The sequence below is a fragment of the Bubalus kerabau genome, chromosome 18 (assembly GCF_029407905.1).
Source record: "Bubalus kerabau isolate K-KA32 ecotype Philippines breed swamp buffalo chromosome 18, PCC_UOA_SB_1v2, whole genome shotgun sequence".
Taxonomy (NCBI): Eukaryota; Metazoa; Chordata; class Mammalia; order Artiodactyla; family Bovidae; genus Bubalus; species Bubalus kerabau.
In genome coordinates, this window is record NC_073641.1 from 15,535,551 (window position 1) to 15,558,607 (window position 23,057).

The following is a 23,057-nucleotide window of genomic DNA, read 5'->3' on the forward strand; positions in this document are numbered from 1 at the left end:
ATTGAGTTTATTTGTTTTGATTCATTAATTTACTTCATGTGAGTTTGGTTTGTTTATTTCAGTCTGTTTTTAACTTTTATAGATTGATTTAAATTTTCTTTTTCAAAAATGTTAAATATTTATGTACATTACATGGCTAAACTATATAACAAGATACTTTCAGAGAAGTAATTTCATTTCTTTTCCCACCACCCTGTTCATTCCTTTTTGAGATAATCATTATTAGGTAGGGTTTGAGTGTTAGGTTTTTAAAAGATTTTCATTTATTTACTTGCTTTGAAACATTAAGAGAGATGGCAATTAGACTTCAGGATGATTTACTACAGGAATTCTTAGGATCACAACAGCTGTAGATTGAGGAATAATTAGTCTCTAAAATGAAGCAGTCTTCATAAAAACAAGTCATTTTTGCCTTTGTCTCATTGCTTCCCTGTCAGTCTTTTTTGAAGTGGAAAAGTAATTCTCTGCTTCTCTTCTCAGTGGTCATTTGCCCCAGGTGCTGTGTATCACAAAGCCAAAGGATTTTTTTTAATGGTTAGAAAATAGAATTCATAATAGCATTCCATTATATATATGCTTGCAAGAGGAAAATTTGTGATATGATATAGTAAAATATTAATGTTATGTGTTTGTGAAGAATGAAATTTCCAATGATTTATTTTCATTTTTACCTATATTTCCTAACTTTCTATAGTGATGACATACATACAGTATGTATGTATGGTTGGTTAGTTAGTATGTATGTATGTATGGTTAGTTAGTATGTATGTATGTATGGTTAGTTAGAATGCATGTATGTATGTATGTATGGTTAGTATGAGATGGTTGGATGGCATCACTGATTCAATGGACAAGAGTTTGGGTAAACTCCGGGAGTTGGTGATGCACAGGAAGGCCTGGTGTGCTGCAGTTCAGGGGGTCACAAAGAGTCAGACATGACTGAGTGACTGAACTGAACTGCACATACACAGTAGTAAAGAAAATGTGATTACCATTATATAAAATACTTTAAAAATCACTTTAAAATGACTACATAAATTACTGCCATTGTTGTGTGAGTCACTCGGTTGTGTCTGACTCTTTTAGCCCACCAGGCTCCTCTGTCCATGGAATTCTCCAGGCAAGAATACTGGAGTGGGTAGCCATTCCATTCTCCAGGGGATCCTCGAGACACAGGGATCTTACTCGAGTTTCCTGCACTGCAGGTGGATTCTTTACTGTCTGAGCCACTAGGGAATCCCCAAATTATTGTCACCAGTACAGAATTTTTGTTTGGGATGATGAAAAATTTCTATAATGGATTGTGATGATGGTTGCACACATTGGGAATGTAATTAATGTCGGTGAATTGTTTTCTTAAAAATAGTTAAAATAGGAAGTTTTATGTATATTTTACTACAATAAATAAATAAATGGGGTAAAAAAAAATTACTCCAGATTATCTCTAGTCATTAAATTAAACTTAATAAATACCATGATCTTGCCATACTTATGTTCTGTTAACAGGTATCCAAAGCATGATTACTTGCTTGGTATCTAGGAGAAATAAATATAAACTAATACTAAGGGACTGAATAGGATTTTATACACAATAAGTCATTTAATATTCTCAAAAGTCCCTGAGATAGTACCATTATTGTCTCCATTTTGAATGTGAAGTTAAGGCTCAGAAAGCTGAAGTCATTTATAAAAGATCACTCAGATAGTAAGTAACAAAATCAAGGCTTGACCCAAGGTCTATCTGACACCCAATCACTGTGCTTCATACCACGTGATAACAGTTTGCCTCTACTGGCTCTGCATTGCCATATGGAACTTACAACACAGCATCTCTGTGGTTATAAAAAGTCTTTCAAAACTTTCCAGCTATAAGTTTACTTAAGAAGTCTCCATGTTTACTTTATTAAGCTTTTGTGTTTCTGCTATGTTTAACATTGGTTAATTGAGCTTTCATGGAAATCATTGCCGTGATTATAATTATTTTTATAGTCATGTCAAATAATGATAATCATGGTACACTTACTCTATTTCCGTTAGAGAAAATGTTGACAAGAAGGTACAATTTAGGATTCTGAACACATTTTTTCCAAGGTGGAGTCAGCAGGTTTCTGGAAATGCTGGAGAAAAAAAATCACATAATTATTTTTCTATACCCAGTATCTTCTGCGTCTCCAGGGTCTAGGGAGAGGACCAGGGTTCAGGTTTGGCCTGAGTTTAAGAAACATAGCGTGGATGGACCTGGAGATTACTAAGAAAAGAAAATCAGAAGGATAAATGCCATATGATATCACTTGTATGTGGAATCTAAAATGTGACACCAATGAACATATCTATGAAACAAAACAGATTTATAGATATAGAGATTAGATTTGTGGTTGCCAAGTGGGAGGTGGGATGGAAGAGGGAAGGACTGGAAGTTTGGAACTAGCAGATACAAACTTTTATATATAGGATGGATAAACAACAAGGTCCTATTTAGCACATGGAACTCTATACAATATCCTGTGATAAAACTTAATGGAAAAGAATATGAAAAACATATTAACATACGTATAACTGAGTCACTTTGCTGTACAGCAGAAATTAAACAAAACATTTTAAATCAACTATATATACATCAATAAATTAAAACAAACAAACATAGTCAACTCACATATTCTCCTTCCAACTTAGAAGCTTAAATTGTAGTTTGTTAGCATATTTCCAGGGCAACACGCTGGCTCTAAAACCTACTCCCTACTTCTTGCTCATACTCCAAAATCATCAGATGTGAGTTCTGGTTAAGAGTTTGTAAAATGTGGGCCCCTCTTTTTTTTTTTTTTTCCAGGCATGGCTTAGTGCTCCTGAGATGGGGGTTCAATGAGTCGGGAAGATCCCCTGGAATAGGAAATAGCTACCCACTCCAGTATTCTTTCCTGGAACATCCCATAGACAGAGGAGCCTGGTGGGCTGCAGTCCATGTGGTCACAAAGAGTTGGACATGACTGAGCACACACACCACCGCAAGAATCCTAGAACCAATCCCTTCCTTTGGATGGCGTTATAAATGTCAAATCTGAACCAGTCCTGCGGGGACTATTAATAGCGGCACATTTCTTTGGGACTTTTCACTGACCTTCAGACACTGAAGACTCAACTTTGCAATGCAGTAAGCTACTTAGGGTTTGAAGTGCAAACAGCCACAAATGAAAACAAATGTCTCCACAAGGAGCCCGCTTATACTTTTACATTGTATTGACTTAATTTTCCCAAATAAAATTTGATGTATTCATTTAAAAGAAGAAATGCTCTTCTAGAACCGTTGAGATAAATGTCAATGGAAGAGCACTACAAGCTCACTTCTGAAAGAAATGTGAAAAGTCATTAAAAATTATTCAATATTAACAACACTTCTAGAAGGAGGATGAGAAGGTTAGGTTCATTCTAGGAATTTGTCCAGTCATGCAGAACTGAAGTCTGAGCATGCAAGAAACTCAGTTAATCAGGGTCAAAAGAGGAGACTGAAACAGGTCTTTGGGGGTGTAGAACAAACACATAAAAATCGGATGAGTGTTCAGAAACCAAAGTATCCAAGAATTGAACTTTTTGAAGTCCAAAAGACTTAATGTTGAGAATATTTTCCACACTCTTGGTTAAGGCTCTATGAAATGTTCACGTGAATTTCCACTGCCCATAAATATGCCTCAGCCATTGTGCAAATGCCCAGCATTAGACATTCTCATTTGAAAAGAAGGGGTATCTCCCACTGAAAGGTGTGCACAAGGAATGATGAACATATAGTCAGTATTCATTTCCTTGTTCATAGAGGAAAGCAACGGAATAGAGAATCGAACACAGAGGATAACTCCTGTTACTCATACTTCAGTTTGACATGTATTTGTTAATCGTAATCACTTCCCTATTTTATCCTTATTTATCAGAATTTCTCAGCTTTAAGGCTATTGACCTTTTGAAACTGATAATTCTTTATGGGTACTCTGTGCATTATATGATGTTGGCAGCATCCCTGGCTTCTATCACCAGTTGTTAGCTGTGACAACCAAAAATGTCCCCCAGGGGGACAAAGTCAGTCCCAATTAAAAAGCACTGATTTACAGCAATATCAAAATTAGTGTGTTATTTCTGCTGGCACATACTAGCAAGATGGGAGGGAGAGTGACCTAAGAGACTACAACAAGAAGCTGGCCCAGGAAAAAGAAAATTTATTACCGTTAATTTGCAGTGGAGACAACAAGTAATTTACAGAAATTAAATATAGGGCTGGGACCAACTTATTAGAACCAAGGTTCTCAACTGGTACACAGTGAGTGATTAAGGTTGATATAAATACCAGACATAGTTACAATCACCATCCTGCCACCAGACCCCAGCCACTGAAGATCAAATCAGTATTCTTTTTATAGAACGGAATGACTTGATACACATTGTGCAATGAGAGCTTGCTTGTTTTTCATTCATTGACAGCTGGTCTAGCAGAAAGGCTGCCAGATGCTTTGGTCATGCAACCAAATCTCAAAAAGCAGATTGGGCCTGAGAAGATACATTGGTGATGAGAAAGGATTTTAAAAAAGAAGCAATAATTACATCTAACTTAAACATAAATTGGGTGGTATTGCTGACTTATTTAGGCAAAATATGGTTTAGTCTTCTTTACATTTCTTGAATATATTTTGTGGAAAAAAATCTTATTTCCATCTGAAAGTCTTAAGCAGGGTGGTATACGAATCAGTACTCTAAAGACCTGTACCACAAAATATAGGCTAAACCTCCCACGGCTCCTTTCAGTCACAACCTCCTCCAAGGATACCACTAGACTGATTTCCATCCTACAGATAACTTTTGCCTGTTTTTATGCTTTAAGTGGAAAAATTTAATGGGTGTTATTTTGTGTCTGGGGCTTCCCAAGACACTAGTGGTATGAACCCATCTGCCAATGCAAGAGACGTAAGAGACGAGAGTTTGATCCCTGGGTTGGGAAGATCACCTGGAGAAGGGCATGGCAACCCACTCCAGTATTCTTGGCTGGAGAATCCCATGGACAGAGGAGCCTGGCTGCCTACAGCCCAGAGTGTCGCAAAGAATCAGATATAACTGAAGTGACTTAGCATGCACGCACACTTTGTGTCTGGCTTCTCTCACTCAACATTATTTTGTGAAATTCATCCAAGTTGTTGTGTGTAACTGTAATTTGTTATTTTCATTGTTATGTATTATTTCAATGAGTTAATATATCGCAATTAACTTCTCTACCGTTCAGTTGTTTCAAGTTTAAGGCTGTTAAAAACAATGATTCTCTGAACAAAGCACAGGCTAGAAAATATACATTCTTTAGGAGAATACATATGTTAATGCATTTCTTCTCGTTCTTCCATTAATCACACTGACTGGTCCTAAACTCTGTTGTGTGTAAAACATTTAACAAAATGTTGTATAGATGTGCCTGTGGACTGGGAAAATGTTTACTCAGTTGTATTTATATCAGATCCAGAAATCATAATCTTTACATGTTCAGTAACAGATTTCTATCTACTTAACCCACCTGGAGAACAAGTTGAGGTTAAAACATATGTCTTACCATATCAAAAGGTTGATCCTTGAATTTAAGTGTGAATTAATGAAGACCTCTGGAAAGGGCATCTATTGCACATCTAACACAGTACCTGGTGCAAGGAAAGCACACATTTGTTGAATGGATGAGTAAATTAATGGATGGATGGCAAAACAGAACAAAGTCAGTACCATTAGTAAGAAATAAATGTTATTTAAGAAAATAATATTAGCAACGTAAAGTATTTTGCCCAAGAAAGAGAGCCAGATAATGGATGAGCTGAGTTCTGAGTTCAGGCTGTTTAATTTCAAAGCACTTTTCTTCTAAACTAGGTAGAATGATTAGAAAAGAAATGCTAATAAGGATGAATATAATTTCCTGAATTTAAGAGGAAAAAGAAATTGCAAAACTGCAGGATTGTGTACTGCTGATAGCCACAGTTCATACAAAAGACCTGAGAGTTTTGGCTGACCACAATCTCAGCTGAGCCCATTGTGTGATGTACTGCTAAAAAAGTGACCACCATCTGAGGCTACATTAATCAACGCAGAATATCTTGCTTGAAGTAGTAAAAGTCCTGTTCAAACCAGCTCAGCACCTTTCATTTTTCTCTCCCTGACCAATGTCTTGGACAGGATGTCGTAAAAAAGATTCAGCTCCTTGTCCCTGTGTTTCTGTGTTTTATTGTCACTGGAAAACTATAGGGTTCACTTCATACAGACAAGAAGTGAACATATTAAGGAACTCCCATTTAACCATTCAGAATTACTAATCTTTTATTTCAGGTCCAATTCTCGCTCTCTGACTATTCCCCTTCCTTGACATTTTGGATTGTCTCTTACTTCTGTTCATACTTACATGGGAAGTAGCCATTGAATGTCTGATTGTAACTCAGAGACACAAGCCAGCAAGGTTCACTCCCACAGCCAACCTAAAAATCCTGGCCTGGATCCAGCCCTGGATACCACTAATGAGGAAAGGGGATTTACTCTGTGATGGAACATTGTATTTGGTTATGGGAGTCCTGCTAGGCCAGATATTGATAAGCAAAAATATAAGATTATCAAGACAATGAATTATCTAGAAACACCTGAACACAACTGATCTTAGCCGAAAGACTAAAAAAGAATGTATTATCCAAGAAAAAGGTGAAGAAACTAAAAGAGTTTTACCTGGACGTGAACAGGCAATAATGTGTGTGGGCATGACTGTGGCTGCATGTGAACAGCTGTTATACAGAAAAAGGAATTACTCATTCTGTAAGGAAGACATGCAAATGGGTGGAAACTTCTAGGGGGCACCTTGGGTTACTGAGAGGAAGAACTCAACCATTAGGAGGTATCTATTGCTGTGGTGTTTACATACTGAAGAGAAGGTACTTTTCTTCAAAAAATTCAGAGAGTTCTTGGACTTGAGAAGAAAACGGAGCAAAAATACAACAGAGGTAAGGAATCCACAATATCCATGAGTCACTTTAAATGATCTCCAAAGGTTGGGGTGCTTTAGGGTCAATTTCTTGAAGGAGGTTGGTTTGTTTTTTTTTTTAAAGTATTTTGAAGAAAAGAACAGAGATGATTTTCAGGGAAAAAAATGGCAGAGTGTTTCACACAACACAGCTGGGGTTGAGAGAAGAGAGTATTGGGTGTAGTGAGGGGCCCTCTGTTTGACTAGACTTGAACAAGAAGTGTACAGAATAGTGAAAGAATAGGAAATTCGAGACAGTGGAGGGATAACTGATAAGTATGTCTTATTCTAGCTCTCAAGGTATTTATGAAACATTTTAGGTCATAGACTCCTAAAAGCTCCTAAACATTTATTTAAATGTAAAATAAGATCTGCTTATCTGGCAAAGAATTATATTGTTGTCAAAAATATACTGATATGTTATGAAAATTTCACATATCATTGAATAATTTGTCAAAAATTTTATGAGGATATTCATAGACCTGAAATTTCTAAAGAAAATACTAAATATCAAGATACTATGCTATAATATATGTCTCTTTATGTACAACATATCTTTGGGAAAAGATACAAGAAATTAGTAGTAATTGCCTAGGAGGGAGACCTAAAGGGCAGGTGTTGGGGTGGAAAAGAGAATTTTCATTTTATACCTTTTGAAACTACTTGAAATTCTATAACATCTGTATGCATTACTTATTCAACTTAAAATTATTAATAAAATGGTAATCTTTTATTCCTGTTTAAATCAATATCAAAAGTTTGAAAGAGTGTATATATATCTTCCCATCCATCTGACTGTTTTAATTTCCCTCCTTTCCCACATAATTTGGATCCTGTTTTAACATGTTCCTTTTGACAAGGCTTTTCTGGTGGCTCAGATGGTAAAGAATCTGCCTGTAATGTAGGAGATGCGAGTTTGACCCCTGGGTTGGGAAGATCTCCTGGAGAAGGGAATGGCAACTCACTCCAGTATTCTTATTTAAAAAAAGAAAAAAAACAACTGTTTTTTCAGATCACTTATTAGGCTGTGCTGAGTTTTAGTTGTGGCATGTGGGATCTAGTTCCCCAACCAGGGATCGAATTCATGCCCCCCCGCACTGGGAGTGCAGAGCCCTAGCCACTGGACCATGAGGGAAGTCCCCCACTCCAGAATTCTTGCCTGGAGATTTCCATGGACAGAGGAGCCTGGTGGGGTCACAGAGTCAGGCACGACTGAGTGACTAACAATGTAAGTGCATACCTCTCAATGTGTCCAATTTTCTCCATTCCCATTGCGACTACCTTAACCTGGGGTATCAGATAACCTCTCGTGGTTACCTCCCCAGACTCCTCAATGGTCTACCTTCAGTCTCCTTTCTCTCCAATTTATTCTCCACATTGTGGCCAGTGATGTAATCATGTCACCATTGTCCTTAGGAAGAAGTCCAGACCCAAGTCTTTCAGGGTGCATCTCCTGCCTCTTCATTGTCATCTCTTGCCACCCTCACTTCTGTGCTCCAGTCTTCCTATCCCTGGCCCTCTCTTTCTCCTGGAAGGGTCTGTTATACCATTTTGCCTGGCTTATTCCTATTCTTGAGTTCCTATAGATATCACCTCCCCTGGAAAGCCTCTCAACCCCCAAACTCTGGGCTGAGAAGCCCTCCCAGGTATCTCCAGAGTCCTCTGTACTTCCTTTCGTTGTCTATTTTTCATTACCCTGGACTTATTTTACTTTTCTTGTTTCCCACACAAGACTATCATCTCCATGAAGACAGGGGCTGTATGCTTGTGCTCACAATTATACCGCCAGACCTTAGCACAAATCTCAGAATGGATAAACACTTAAGTCAATTAGAGGAATATTCAGGAGAGAGGAGCTATTCTTTCTTATGTGTTGAAAAATAAGATTGTCGTATTTGGTAACAGAGACTTGCCTGACAGGAACATCAGATAAGAGGGATCTTATCAGTTTAATTTATTAAATTGTGTTAATATAGTTTTGTTCATGAATATTGTCTTTGGTGAATTCCTGGAAGGAAAGCATTAGAATGCTTCCTCCCCACTGAGGATATATTTGTGTCCAGGACATGTATTAATAAGGCTGGCTCTGCTGTTAGAGAATTCTATGGTATAAGAATACCTAGACATCTAATTGTATTTGATTAAAACTTCATGAAATTTTCCTGAAATTACCTTTTACTCTCCACCACTCTTTTTCTTTCTTTTGAAAAAAAATTTTTTTACAGTAGGTCCTTAGTATTTATTTTAAATTTAGCAGTGTGTTCATGTCAAGCCCAAACTCCCAGTCTAGCCCTGCCCATCATTCTTTTTCTTATAGTTCCTACTTCTCCCCAAAATACTCCAAAATAAACTTTTTCCAATTTATCGTATTTTGTCCTAATATGAGCACATACTTTTACCTCTGAATAAAATAGTTGAAACTCAATTCCTATAAGATCATAAGTTTGTAGTTTCTCAATTTTAAGATGACAAAGATTCTCTTTTCTTTACAAGGCAGAAGCAAACATGAAAATATAATAGCCAACAATTTTAAAACTCATCATAATTTTGGGTACATTATAATATGGAAGAATCTGTGTCTTAAGTACATGCATACACACAAAAGCAAAGCATGCATTCGTTTGAAGGAAAAAAAATGAAAGAAAATACTGTAAAATGTTAATGTTGCTGGGATGTGGAATTATGATTAATTTTTCTTTTCTTCTTTCACTTTTCCCCAGTGTTTCTACAAGAGGGAGGGCTATATTTTTTATATCATCAACAGAAATTAATAAACTTTAAAAAGTAAGTATGTTGTGGGGCTTCCCTTGTAGCTCAGTGGTTAGGCATCTGCCTGACAATGCAGGAGACACGTGTTTGGTCCCTGATCCGGAAAGATCCCACATACCACGGAGTAGCTAAGCCTGTGAGCCCCAACAGCTGAACCCATGCTCTAGAGCCCTGGAGGTGCAACTTCTGAGCCCACGCACTGAATTACTGAAGCCCACGCACCTAGAGCTGGTGGTCTGCAACAAGAGAAGCCAGCGCAATGAGAAGCCCGTGCATTGGAACTAGGAAATATCCCCCTCCTCCCAACTAGAGAAAACTGAGGCAGCACAGCCATAAATAAGTACATTTTTTTAAAATTATGCTGTATTGAACACATTTTCTGCTTCTCTGCTAGATGCTTGTAGTCTCAAGTTCTCAATTTATGAAATGCGTCAACACATTCTTGTCTTAACTTTGGGGCCCATCCTCTATCTCTTTGAGCCTAGTATTAATGACTCTGCTTCTAGTCTTTGTGCCAGATTGCCAATCTTCCTTCCAGATGAAATTCCATAGAAATCTTTAATATAGAGGCTATATTCCTTTTGTTTTCACCTGTCCTTATGTGTTTTAGTATAATCAGAAAATGAATTAGTGTCTCTGACATAACTGCCCTTTCTAACACAAATAGAACATTACAGAAATCACTTTCTGAGAGTCGGCAGATGGTACTAGATTTGGTGACTAATTAAATTTATTTGTTAATGGTGCGAAACTTGCTTAGGGGGTGTTCAGTAAATGTTCTTTTCTTCTCAGGCTCATGGTGCCCGAGAAAAAACAAAATGACTCAAGAATAGTTTTCCTTCTGTTTCTTTTGTCTGTAACATTTCTTGCGCAAACAAAATTCTCCAGATCTTATGGATCCCTTTTCTTTATAAACACATAGACAAGCATCTTGGAAAATGGCACTTTGAGTAAAGCAAAGTTAACTTCAGTTCTTGACAGTTTTGGCTCAGAGCTGCCTTACTGGTTCAGAGGAGCACTTAATTCCCTGAAGGGACAGGACAGAGGTTTTACCTTAGGGAGAAAGAGCCAATACAATCAACATTCGAACATCTCAAAGCACTTTTAGAAAGCTAATTAAGTAGAACAAACATGGACTCCCTCCTTTAGTAATGTATCGTATGATGTATGAGGAGTCGCTCAGTTGTGTCCAACTCTGCGACCCCACGGACTGTAGCCCACCATGCTCCTCTGTCCATGGGATTCTCTAGGCAAGAATACCGGAGTGGTTAGCCATTTGTTCCTCCAGGGAATCTTCCTGACCCAGGGATCGAACTCAATTCTCTCACTTTGCAGGCAGATTCTTTACCATCTGAGCCATCAGGGAAGCCCCAATTAGTAGTATATATGTGTGTACCAGTCTCTCAGTCGTGTCCAACTCTGCGACCCCATGGACTATAGCCCACCAAGCTCCTCTGTCCAAGGGATTCTCCAGGCAAGAATACTGGAGTGGGTTGCCATATAGAGCTCTTCAAAAAGAAAAAACTGTTTTTTTGTTGTTTAATGATTTTTTAAAAATTTTATTGAAGTATAGTTGATTTACAATGTTATATCAATTTCTTCTATACAACAAAGTAACTCAGCTATACATATATATTTACTCTTTTTCATGTTCTTTTCCATTATGGTTTGTCACATGATAGTGAATATAGTCCCCAGTGCTATACAGACGGACTTTGTTGTTTATCCATTCTGTATATAATTGTTGGCATCTGCTAATCTCAAACTCCACTCCTTTCCTCCCCCACCTCCCACTCCCTTGGCAACCAGTAGGTTGTTATCTATGTCTTTAAGTCTGATTCTGTTTTGTATATATGTTCATTTGTATCATATTTTAGATTCCACATATAAGTGATATAATATGGTATTTGTCTTTCTCTTTCTGACTTACTTCATTTAGTATGATAATCTTTAGGTCCACTCATGTTGCTGCAAATGGCATTATTTCATTCTTTTTGATGGCCAACATTCCCTTTTATACACATACCACATCTTCTTCTTTATCCAGTCACCTGTCAATGCACATTTAGGCTGTTTCTATGTCTTGGCTATTATAAATAATGCTGCTGTGAACATAGGGGTACATGTGTCTTTTTGAAGTGCACTTTCGTTGATTTCTTTTATTGAGGTATAATTGACATATAATATAAGTTTCTGGTGTACAATAGAGAGATTCATCATTTTTAAACATTATACTCCATTTATAGTTATCATAAAATATTGGCTATATTCTCTGTACAAGAAAATATTCTTACCTACTTGCCACATGGTCATTTTATACTTGCTGAATCTTGGGCACTTAGCCTTGAACTTAAAAGACTGTAAATTCTGATAGCAATAATGGTACACTGCTTCAGTGTTGTCTTTTTGATAACACATTTATATTGTTAGCCATTTTCATGAAAGAGAGTGGTGTTTAAAAAATTAACCAGTTCCTTTTTCCAACATGCCTCCATGAAGAACAGTAACTCTTATCCACTTCAATGGCTCCAGCCACCATCTCTATGCCAGGGGCTCCTGATCTACATCTCTTCTAAGCCCAAGATGACCAACTGCTGGCTAGACATCTCAATTTGGATATGCCAACACACCTCACACACCATATATTCAAAATTTATTTTCTTCCCATACCTTTTTCTCATCTTTAGTTTCCTACCTAGGTGAATGGACTCACCATCAGCTAGTTTCCCAAGCCAGCCACCTATCATCTTTGATCCATCCCTGTCCATCATCCCTCATATCCAGATGCCGAGTCTTGCAGCTTTTACTTGCTAAACATAACCCGAATCATTTCTTTCTATCGCCACTGCCACTAATAGTCCAGGCCACTAACATTTCTCACCTCAATGACTGCAAAAGGCTTCTAAGTCATTTCCTTGCCTTTGGTCTCTATCCTTGAAGCTCTAATATATACATTGTGGCTAGAATGATCACTCTAAAACACATGTAATCATGTCACCCTCCTGCTACAAATAATGTACTAGATAGCTGCTGCCCTCAGAAATAAATCCAAAGTTCTGAACCTAGTTTTATAAAATTTTCATAATCTGGTCCCCACTTATTTCTGAGCTTCATCCCTTCTTATCTCTCCTCCTCTCAGGCCTTGCTATATAGCTAGTGGGTTTCTTTTTCGCTGGCTCTATAATTTCCTGGTCTTTGTATATGCTACATTTGCCACTTGAAACACTCTGGCTTCTCTGTATCATCTAATATTGGTTATCAACTACACTCAGTCTCAGAGCTTTGTGTAAGTGCCATGTTCCCCAGGAAGCCTTTTTAGTATTACACCCCCCTAGACTTAGTCAGGGAGAAGGCAATGGCACCCCACTCCAGTACTCTTGCCTGGAAAATCCCATGGATGGAGGAGCCTGGTGGGCTGCCGTCCATGGGGTCACCACGAATCGGACAGGACTGAGTGACTTAACCTTCACTTTTCACTTTCATGCATTGGAGAAGGAAATGGCAACCCACTCCAGTGTTCTTGCCTGGAGAATCCCAGGGACGGGGGAACCTGGTGGGCTGCTCTCTATGGGGTCGCACAGAGTCGGACACGACTGAAGCGACTTAGCAGCAGCAGCAGCAGACTTAGTCAGGGGCCCCTTCTTACTCCTGACGCTCCATACTTACTCCATACTTATATATATATATATATATTTTTTTTTTTTTTTTTTTTTTACTTCTCTGTGTTCCCCTACTAGATTTTTAGCCCTCTAAGGACAAATACAGTATCTTTTACCTTTTTATTTCTTGTAAAGTGATCTTGTCTTACAAAGAAACCAGTAAAGTTCTGCAATCAGTAAGGTCTCAATTAACATTTGCTGTTAAAGTATCGCACTCAATATGCCAGCAAACTTGGAAAACTCAGCAATGGCCACAGGACTGGAAAAGGTCAGTTTTCATTTTAATCCCAAAGAAGGGCAATGCCAAAGAATGCTCAAACTACTGCACAATTGCACTCATCTCACATGGTAGCAAAGTAATGCTCAAAATTCTCCAAGTGAGGTTTCAACAGTACATGAACTGAGAACTTCTAGATGTTCAAGCTGGTTTTAGAAAAGGCAGAGGAACCAGAGATCAAATTGCCAACATCTGTTGGATCATAGAAAAAGCAAGAGAGTTCCAGAAAAACATCTATTTCTGCTTTGTTGACTATGCCAAAGCCTTTGTGTGGATCACAACAAACTATGGAAAAGAGATGGAAATACCAGACCACTTTACCTGTCTCCTGAGAAATCTGTATGCAGGTCAAGAAGCAACAGTTAGAACTGGACATGGAACAAAGGACTGGTTCCAACTTTGGAAAGGAGTACGTCAAGGCCGTATATTGTTACACTGTTTATTTAACCTCTATGCAGAGTACATCATGGGAAATGCTGGGCTGGATGAAGCACAAGCTGGAATCAAGACTGCCAGGAGAAATATCAATAACCTCAGATATGCAGATGACACCACCCTTATGGCAGAAAGTGAAGAAGAACTAAAGAGTCTCTTGATGAAAGTTAAAGAGGAGAGTGAAAAAGCTGGCTTAGAACTCAACATTCAAAAAATGAAGATTATGGCATCCGGTCCCATCACTTCATGGCAGATAGATGGAGAAACAGTGGAAACAGTGACAGACTTTATTTTCTTGGGCTCCAGAATCACTGAAGATGGTGACTGCAGCCATGAAATTAAAAGATGCTTGCTCCTTGGAAGAAAATCTATGACCAACCTAGACAGTGTATTTTACTTTACTGACAAAGGTCCGTCTAGTCAAAGCTATGGTTTTTTCAATAGTCATATATGCATGTGAGAGTTGGACCATACACAAAGCTGAGTGCCAAAGAAATGATCCTTTTGAACTGTGGTGTTGGAGAAGACTATTGAGAGTCCCTTGGACTCCAAGGAGCTCCAACCAGTCAATCCTAAAGGAAATCAGTCCTGAATATTCATTGCAAGGACTGATGCTGAAGCTGAAACTCCCAATACTTTGGCCATCTGATGTGAAGAACTGGCTCACTGGGAAAGACCCTGATGCTGGGGAAGATTGAAGGCAGGAGAAGGGGACAACAGAGGACAAGATGGTTGGATGGCATCACCGACTCGATGGACGTGAGTATGAGCAAGCTCCGGGAGTTGGTGATGGACAGGGAAGCCTGGCGTGCTGCAGTCCATGCGGTCTTGAAGAGTCAGACACGACTGAGCGACTGAACTGAACTGAGCTGAACATTTGTTGAGCTAATGAATAAAGTAGGAGTAACAGTTTCCCTGGCTGCTAGAACATTTGTAAATAAAGCTTGTTATGGAGAAGGAAATGGCAACCCACTCCAGTATCCTTGCCTGGAAAATCTCATGGACAGAGGAGCCTGGTGGGCTGCAGTCCATGCGGTCACAAAGGGTCAGGCACGACCGAGCAACTACACACTTACTCCAACTACTTACATTAGCAAGTAAACCTTCAGACATAGGCCAGATTGGGGAAAATCAGGACTCTGACTTTTGATGGAGGGCCTAATCTAGATTAAGTTCCCGTATCAGTCTGAAGCATGTTACTTTAAAAGCCCTTAATTCCTGATTCTGACAGAAGAAACTTCATCTTTAAAATGGGTTAGTAACTAGGTAAAGTGAGTTTCCTAATGTTCTCTTCTTTGGAGCATTCTTCTAGGGATTAGATGGTTTCAACCTTAGATTCCACAAAAACAGATAGGCCAGAAGAGATAAAGATTACTGGTAGAGAACAATGCAGTGACCGAGTTGTTGAATGCACAGATTGAATAGTTAGAATATTTTTACAGGAACATATCAGAAACAGAGGTGAAGAAGAGACAATGCCCCTACTGAATAAAAGAGAAGGGTCAGATGACAAACACATAAATCAATAAAATAAAATCAGAAAGTGATCAATGCTATGATGTCTGAGTAGGGCGATGTGCTAGGAGGCAGGGGTGGAAAGTGGCTGCTGACAATAAGGGGTCAGCTAAGGCCTCTGAACTAAGGTGACATCTGAACTGAGAACTGAATGGTGAAAAGAAGATGGGCATGTAAAGGAAGGAAGAATAATCCTATTGGAAGGAATAGCAAGTAAAAGGCTGAATCTGCAAGTTCAAGGGACAGAAGAAAGAACAAAGGGAACAAGGGGGATGGGTACAGATGAGAGCAAGGAGGTGGCAGGGGCTGGCTATGTAAGGCCTATGGCCAGTGCCAGGGAGTTTGGGTTTAATCATCAGCGCTCTGGGAAGACAATGGAGGGTTCTCACATGTAATTGACTTTACCTAAATATCCTTAAACTTATAGACTGAGGAGGAAGGAGTTAAAAGTGGGAAAAAAAGACAAAGGTTTTTAACTTCTTTTCCTTAAATTAAAACCATTCATCTGTGCTTTGCAGCATTTCAATACTCACAATGAATTGCTGACTTATTAAAATGCATTTATTATACATTTTATTTCCTTAATTGAAGGAAACTTAAAAACATCCCCTGCATTAGTGAGTCTAGCTGAAGAATCAATATTCCCCGCACACTTTTATTTTTTCACCGTTCCTACCCAATGGGAGATTAGAAAGTAATTTTGTTTAAGAACTAAAGTTAATTACAAATTTTAACCTATTCTGCTCCCAGGTGGTTATCACAATTAACATCAGAATTTATAACAATCACATCCAACCAGAACTCAGGTTTTAAAACCTTTCACTCTAGACCTTTAGGTGAACAGCTGAAATCTTGCAAATCTTCTCTGTTTAATTACAATTTATACAGCCTTTCTAGTGAAACTGTGAGGTTTAAAGGTGAATTGAATCTGAGTGCAATTAAAGTTATTTGGACAGCATTCCTTGCTAGGAAATGTTATCAACATAGTGTTTGCTGATGATTATAAAACTTGATTTGTTATCTATAATTCAGAAACTTTGTATGGTTCTGTCAAAATAAAAATGTAATATACTGATGTACTGAAAAAATGTTTTTTTTCCTGAGGAGCTCGAAGCACTTCACTGGTGTTTTCTCATTAGTCCTCATCATTTCCCCGAGGTAGGTAGATGGAAAGTGTTACACACATTCAAAAATGGGGGAACAAGGCCAAGAGAAATGAATGAACATGCCCAAGGTCATAGAATACGTCAGAGGCATGGGAGGGATGAATCTCAGGTCTTCTAATTCCCAGGGATCTAGCATTTTGTAATGTAGGGCAAGGTACCAAACCAGTTCTTTGGTTTGGTACATTTACATTTCCACGTATACAATTATAGCGAACAAATAATAAGACATCTGTTCTAGGATATATCTCTATATTTGTTTGGTGTTTACACTGGCAATGACTGAGTTATTTTTAAATGACTACATTTGAGGGATCTTAAAAAATGCAGTAAGATTAAAATATTTATTTCATATACTGCATGTGGGCTGTCTGCTAGGAATCATTATCATTTTGCTGAAGACTGCATTTGTTGCCTGCTATTTAAGGACTTAGAGATATAAAAATATACACATACACACAAATTTCATTGTATCATTTTCTCATGGAATGCTTTTCCTCCATAATAGAATATTTGGAACTTGTGAGCTCCTGGAAAAAACTAAAGTTGTCTAAGCTTAGGTTTTCAGTATTCAAAGTTTATATGCTCTTTCATATTAGTATATATTCATACTTTGCCTTTTTCTCTCTCTTCCACATCTGAACCTTTATTGTAAAAAAGTTCCAAACACAGATAAGCATAGCAATATAATACAATAAACCTCCATTTACACCTTGACTACAGTTATATGTAATTATAATTATAAAAACTTTGATATCTTTTTTGCGTCTGCCAAACTTTCATAAAGTAAGTCTCACTCCTGTGTGCTTTACCTATGAAACTCTAAAAATAAAAGTTTAAAATCATAATCATAACCAAAAACTTAAAAATTGCACCTTCATATTATCTAAAATCCATTCCTTAATAAAATTCCCAGACACAAGGCATTTGCTTATTGTTCTAGCTGTTCCCCTTTATCTTCATCCACTGCTGTTAACTACAGTGGGCCCTCCATATCTGTGGGTTCTGCATTCTTGGATTTAACCATGGATCAAGATTATCTAGGAAAAAAATCCAGAAAGTTCCAGAAAGCAAAACTTGCATTTTCCATGCACTGGCAACTATTTTCATAGCATTTACAACTATTCACATAGCATTTGTCTTGGCCTTGGTATTTATCTTGCGCTAGAAATGAATTAAACTATAAAGGAGGATATAAGTTGGTTATATGCTAATTCTTTACTATATTATATAAGGGATTTGAGCTTTCTTAAATTTTGGTGTCTGTGGGGGTCTTTGAACCAATCCCCTGAAGATACCAAGAGACTGTAATTTCAGAAATGAGTTAAGTTGCTATGAAAAATATTGCACATTCTGAAATTGTGTTTGCTCCTTTGTGATATTATTCAACTTATTTCTCCATCTCCCATATTTCCTAACTTGTAGAGCTTTGTTTATATCCAACTTCAATAAAAAAAAGTGTTGCTGCACGAACATGACATGGGAGATACTGGGAGTCTTCTATTACGTCATACAAGGAGGCCCACAATGTCTGATTGTTCCACTCTTAATAATGCCTCTTAAGATTACTAAAGGTTTCATGTGGTGACAGCCTGATTCCTCCGTGGTAAAGTTCTCCATCAGCTTTTCAACTAATGGTAGTAACCACAGATGATCTTTGCCTGAACTAGTTTTTCATGGGTTTCAAATAATTATTTCTTATTATTCCTTCTACATTTATTAATAGAAATTCTTCTGTGAAGAAGAACCTTTCTTCATCAACTAAGCCTACTGCTGTTGCTGCTAAGTCACTTCAGTCATGTCCGACTCTGTGCGACCCCATAGACAGCAGCCCGCCAGGCTTCCCTGTCCCTGGGATTCTCCAGGCAAGAACACTGGAGTGGGTTGCCATTTCCTTCTCCAATGCATGAAAGTGAAAAGCAAAAGTGAAGTCGCTCAGTCGTGTCCGACTCTGTGCGAGCCCATGGACGGCAGCCTACCAGGCTCCTCCATCCCTGGGATTCTCCAGGCAAGAGTACTGGAGTAGGGTGCCACTGCCTTCTCCAACTAAGCCTACTAGGTTAAAGAAAATTAATCCTTAATTTTTTCTTTTTATTTGATAAGCGGTTGGTATCCTAGATACATTCATTGGTGTCCAACTAGGTTAAATTTCAATGAAGTGCATTCATGATTTTTCTTGATGCTGAAATTCATGCACTGAATTTTTATTTCTAACAACAGCAAATAGTGAAAGAGAATAATGCAGGTGAAATACTAGGGGACATCAGTGGAACAGCACATAGACCTCTGTCTCTATGTATGTATGTATGTATGTATGAATGAAGTACAAAGTATTTCACCATTTCAACTGAACCTTTTCTTTTGCTTTCTTGGGCTTTCTTCAACTTAGGGGTATGAATGGGATATAGAAACCAAAGAGGAGAGAGAAACAGAAAAAAAAAGTCAGGTAGAAACAAAACGGGGAGTATTGTGATTAATGGTCCAAAACCAAGAAAAAAGAAATACAATTAAACAAGCATTTCAGAAAATACTTCTATACTACCCAGGATCTCTTGAAGGAAATAAACAGCTACAGAAAGTTCTTTATACCTCTGTTCAAGGCATATATAATGAGCTTTATCAGTATTTTGCTTTAATAATTATAGAATTAATTGGTGAAAGTAGCTAAAATGGGGAGATGCTGATCATCAAGACTTCTGACAATGGCGAAATCTTTCATTTTATACATCAAACAAGGTTACTAGGGAGAATATCCTTATAAATTCATGAGCCAAGGTGGATTGTACGTTTGGTTTCCCCATGAGCCACAGGGTTTGTAGAATCCTAACATTAAAAGGGAACATGGTCCTGTTTATGCAACCACCACAGGCCTAACTGGTTAGATAACTTCTTTCTAATAAACAGCCTTTTATTCTACAAGGATATATTTTTTATTGTAGGTGTCACAGATAGTTTTACCTTTTGTTCAAGTACAAAATGAGACGGGAGACTAGTTTTCAGAAATGAAATGTATAATATTTTAATAGTTTTAATATTAGAGATATTTACATAATATGAGATATCTACAAACATGTAAAAGGTAAGGGTGATTCACAGTATCTTTTGAATGGCCCAAAAATTTAGGTTGAAAATCTTCCCTCAGAATAAGAACACTTGGTTTTTCACTCACCTTCCTGTAATGGATATTAATCTAAGGTGTAATACTTTTGTCTGCCCTGCCAAGTTACACATTCTTAAAATCAAATACAGTTTGACATTCCTCAAAGATAAACAACATTAGGGACAAAGGTTTTAGAATATTTGAAGACAAAGTAGGAGTAGTAAATTACTGACTTTTTATACAGAACAGGCTTAAATAGTGTTTTTTTCTAAAAACAGTTGAAAAGAATCTTAACATCAATTTTGCTATCCTGACACTCAATTCTGCTATTCTAGCTCTGGTGGAGAAAGTTATCCGAAGGTTTGTTGTTGTTGTTCAGTCACTAAGTCGTGTCCAACTCTTTGCATGGACTGCAGCACACTAGGCTTCTGCATCCTTCACTATCTCCCAGAGTTTGCTCAAACTCATATCCATTGAGTCAGTGACACTATCCAATCATCTCATCCTCTGTCACGCACATCCTCGCTTCCTGCCCTCAATCTTTCCCAGCATCAGGATCTTTTCCAATGAGTCGGCTCTTTGCATTAGGTGGTCAAAGTATTAGAGCTAATTAGAGCTTCAGCATCAATTCTTCCAATGAATATTCAGGCTTGATTTCCTTTAGGATTGACTGGTTTGATCTCCCTGCTATCCAAGTCTTCTCAAGCACAATTCTAAAGTATCCAAAGGTTAGATTGGGAAAGTTTGAATAATGAGTTTCCAGAGGTTAAAGTGGAAATAATTGATTTGGGGTGTCTTTGCTAACAAAGGTCCGTCTAGTCAAGGCTATGGTTTTTCCAGTGGTCATGTATGGATGTGAGAGTTGGACTGTGAAGAAAGCTGAGCGCCAAAGAATTGATGCTTTTGAACTGTGGTGATGGAGAAGACTCTTGAGAGTCCCTTGGACTGCAAGGAGATCCAACCAGTCCATTCTGAAGGATATCAGCCCTGGGATTTCTTTGGAGGGAATGATGCTGAAGCTGAAACTCCAGTACTTTGGCCACCTCATGCAAAGAGTTGACTCATTGGAAAAGACTGATACTGGGAGGGATTGGGGGCAGGAGGAGAAGGGGACGACAGAGGATGAGATGGCTGGATGGCATCACTGACTCGATGGACGTGAGTCTGAGTGAACTCCAGGAGTTGGTGATGGACAGGGAGGCCTGGCGTGCTGTGATTCATGGGATCGAAAATTCAGACACCACTGAGCAACTGAACTGAACTGAACTGACAGTATTTGTCATCCATACATAATGGACAGATGAGAATAGGCATGAATATAAAGATCTTTGTACCACACATTAATGCCCACTGGGGACAATTCACCATGCAAGAGATTCTAAGCAACCAAAGAGATAAGATGGCTTCGCTGGTTGATGTTAGTCTGTCTACTTCATCTGCCAAACCAGTGCTGATGTAACGGGCACATGAACACAGAGTCATGGGGGAACCCAATCTCATGGGCTGCCACTTGCCAGATCTGATCTAAGTGTCACTGACAAATGGGCAACATGTCAGCAACAGAAACCAACAGAGTCACCAGGGCAAGAGTATCCCCAAAGAGACCAAAGAGCCACTCAGTAAGAAGCTGAATACATTGGGCCCCTTCTACTCAATATTTTCCTGTTAATAAGAGGCAAATATTCTGGATATATGTTAACATTTCCTGCATACACAGCCTCTGTCAGCATAACTCTCCAAGAGTTTATGGAGTGTTTGCTCCACCTACACGAGATCCCTCATAACAGTTGTGAGATCAGGGGAACCCACTTACAGCAAAGGAAATGTGAGAGTAGGCCCATGACCATGGAATTCTCCAAACGACTTGCCACTTACAACACCAACCAGAAGGTGCTGACCAGAAAGAGAATTGGAATGGTTTGCTAAAGATATGCTTGAGTGCCAATTCGGAGTCAACACTTTATAAGAGAGGGGCATTTTCCTCCAGGGTTCAACGTCTCTACTAGGAAAATTCATGGCACTGGGAACCAAGGAATCAAAGCAGGAATGACCCTAGTCACCATCACTCACAATAACCCACCTAGGGAATTCATGCTGTCCATTCTCATTACATTTGGCTCTGCAGGGTCAGAGCTTCTGATCCCCAAAGGAGGAACAGTTCCCCTAGGAAACACAGTGAGAGTCCCATTGAACCAGACAGAGGCTATGCCTGAGCATTTCAAGCTCCTTGTGTAGAGAGACCAGCAAGTAAGAAGAAGAGTCCCTATTTAGGAAGCGTAATGAACACTGGAGACCTACTCCAGTATTCTTGCCTGGAGAATCCCATGCACTGTAGCCTGCCGGGCTCCTCTGCCCATGGGGTCGCAAGAGTTGGACATAACTTAGCGACTAAACCACCAATTAACTCTGATGGTCGGAACTATTGTGGAGCTTAGGTGATCTTCTTGAGCACCTCTTATAATCTCACCGAAGTATGATGAAAATAGACGAGAGAAGTATCCTTAGCCAGAGAAGGGCGTAGAGATGAAGGTCTCACTCTCCTCAGGAATGAGAACTGGATCATGCCACCATGAAAGTCACCCAAACCATCAGAGATGCTAGCTGAGAACCAGGGTTTTCTATAAAGGTTAGTGGAGGAGAAATTAAAATAAAATAGTGACAGGACCAAGACCAGTCTCATCAGCAAGGGGTATTGTTTGTTCCACCAGCTTTCCCCTTTTAAGGGAGAGAGGCCCACTGGACACACAGGATGCGGTGGATCCAAGTAGCACAAGGGGTAGTCTGGGCATGCAACTGTCAGGTCTTGTAGGGGTTGCATCAGCTGCAGAGATCCACTTTCCCCCATCCTTCTGGATATGGGTAACTGGATACAGTTACCCGTATCCAGTAACTGATGGAGGGGAGATCAAGGCCTGGCTAATGTGGCCCAGTTTGGAACAACTTGAAGAAATGGTTTCTGCTCCAGAGCTCCCCCAAGGAATGGGCTAAAGCTGCCAGACTTGCATCACAGCTTGACCTTCCCTCTCTGCCCAATCCTCCTATCTCTCCTCTAGTGAACATCCCCAGCACTAAGCTCTGTCCCAGAGTGCACCTCCCAGTGTTCCCAAATTGTGAATACTGGTTATAG

The 23,057-nt window shown here is 38.8% G+C and overlaps 1 long non-coding RNA gene across 1 annotated transcript; it reads right to left on the minus strand.

Moving 5' to 3' along the window:
• Positions 1-248: 248 nt before the first annotated feature.
• LOC129633253 (uncharacterized) lies at positions 249-5,660 on the minus strand. The gene is made up of 3 exons (XR_008704976.1): positions 5,576-5,660; positions 2,024-2,117; positions 249-499 (listed from the first exon to the last, which is right to left on the minus strand). It is a non-coding gene; the product is annotated as an uncharacterized LOC129633253 (long non-coding RNA).
• Between the last annotated feature and the right edge of the window lie 17,397 nt (positions 5,661-23,057).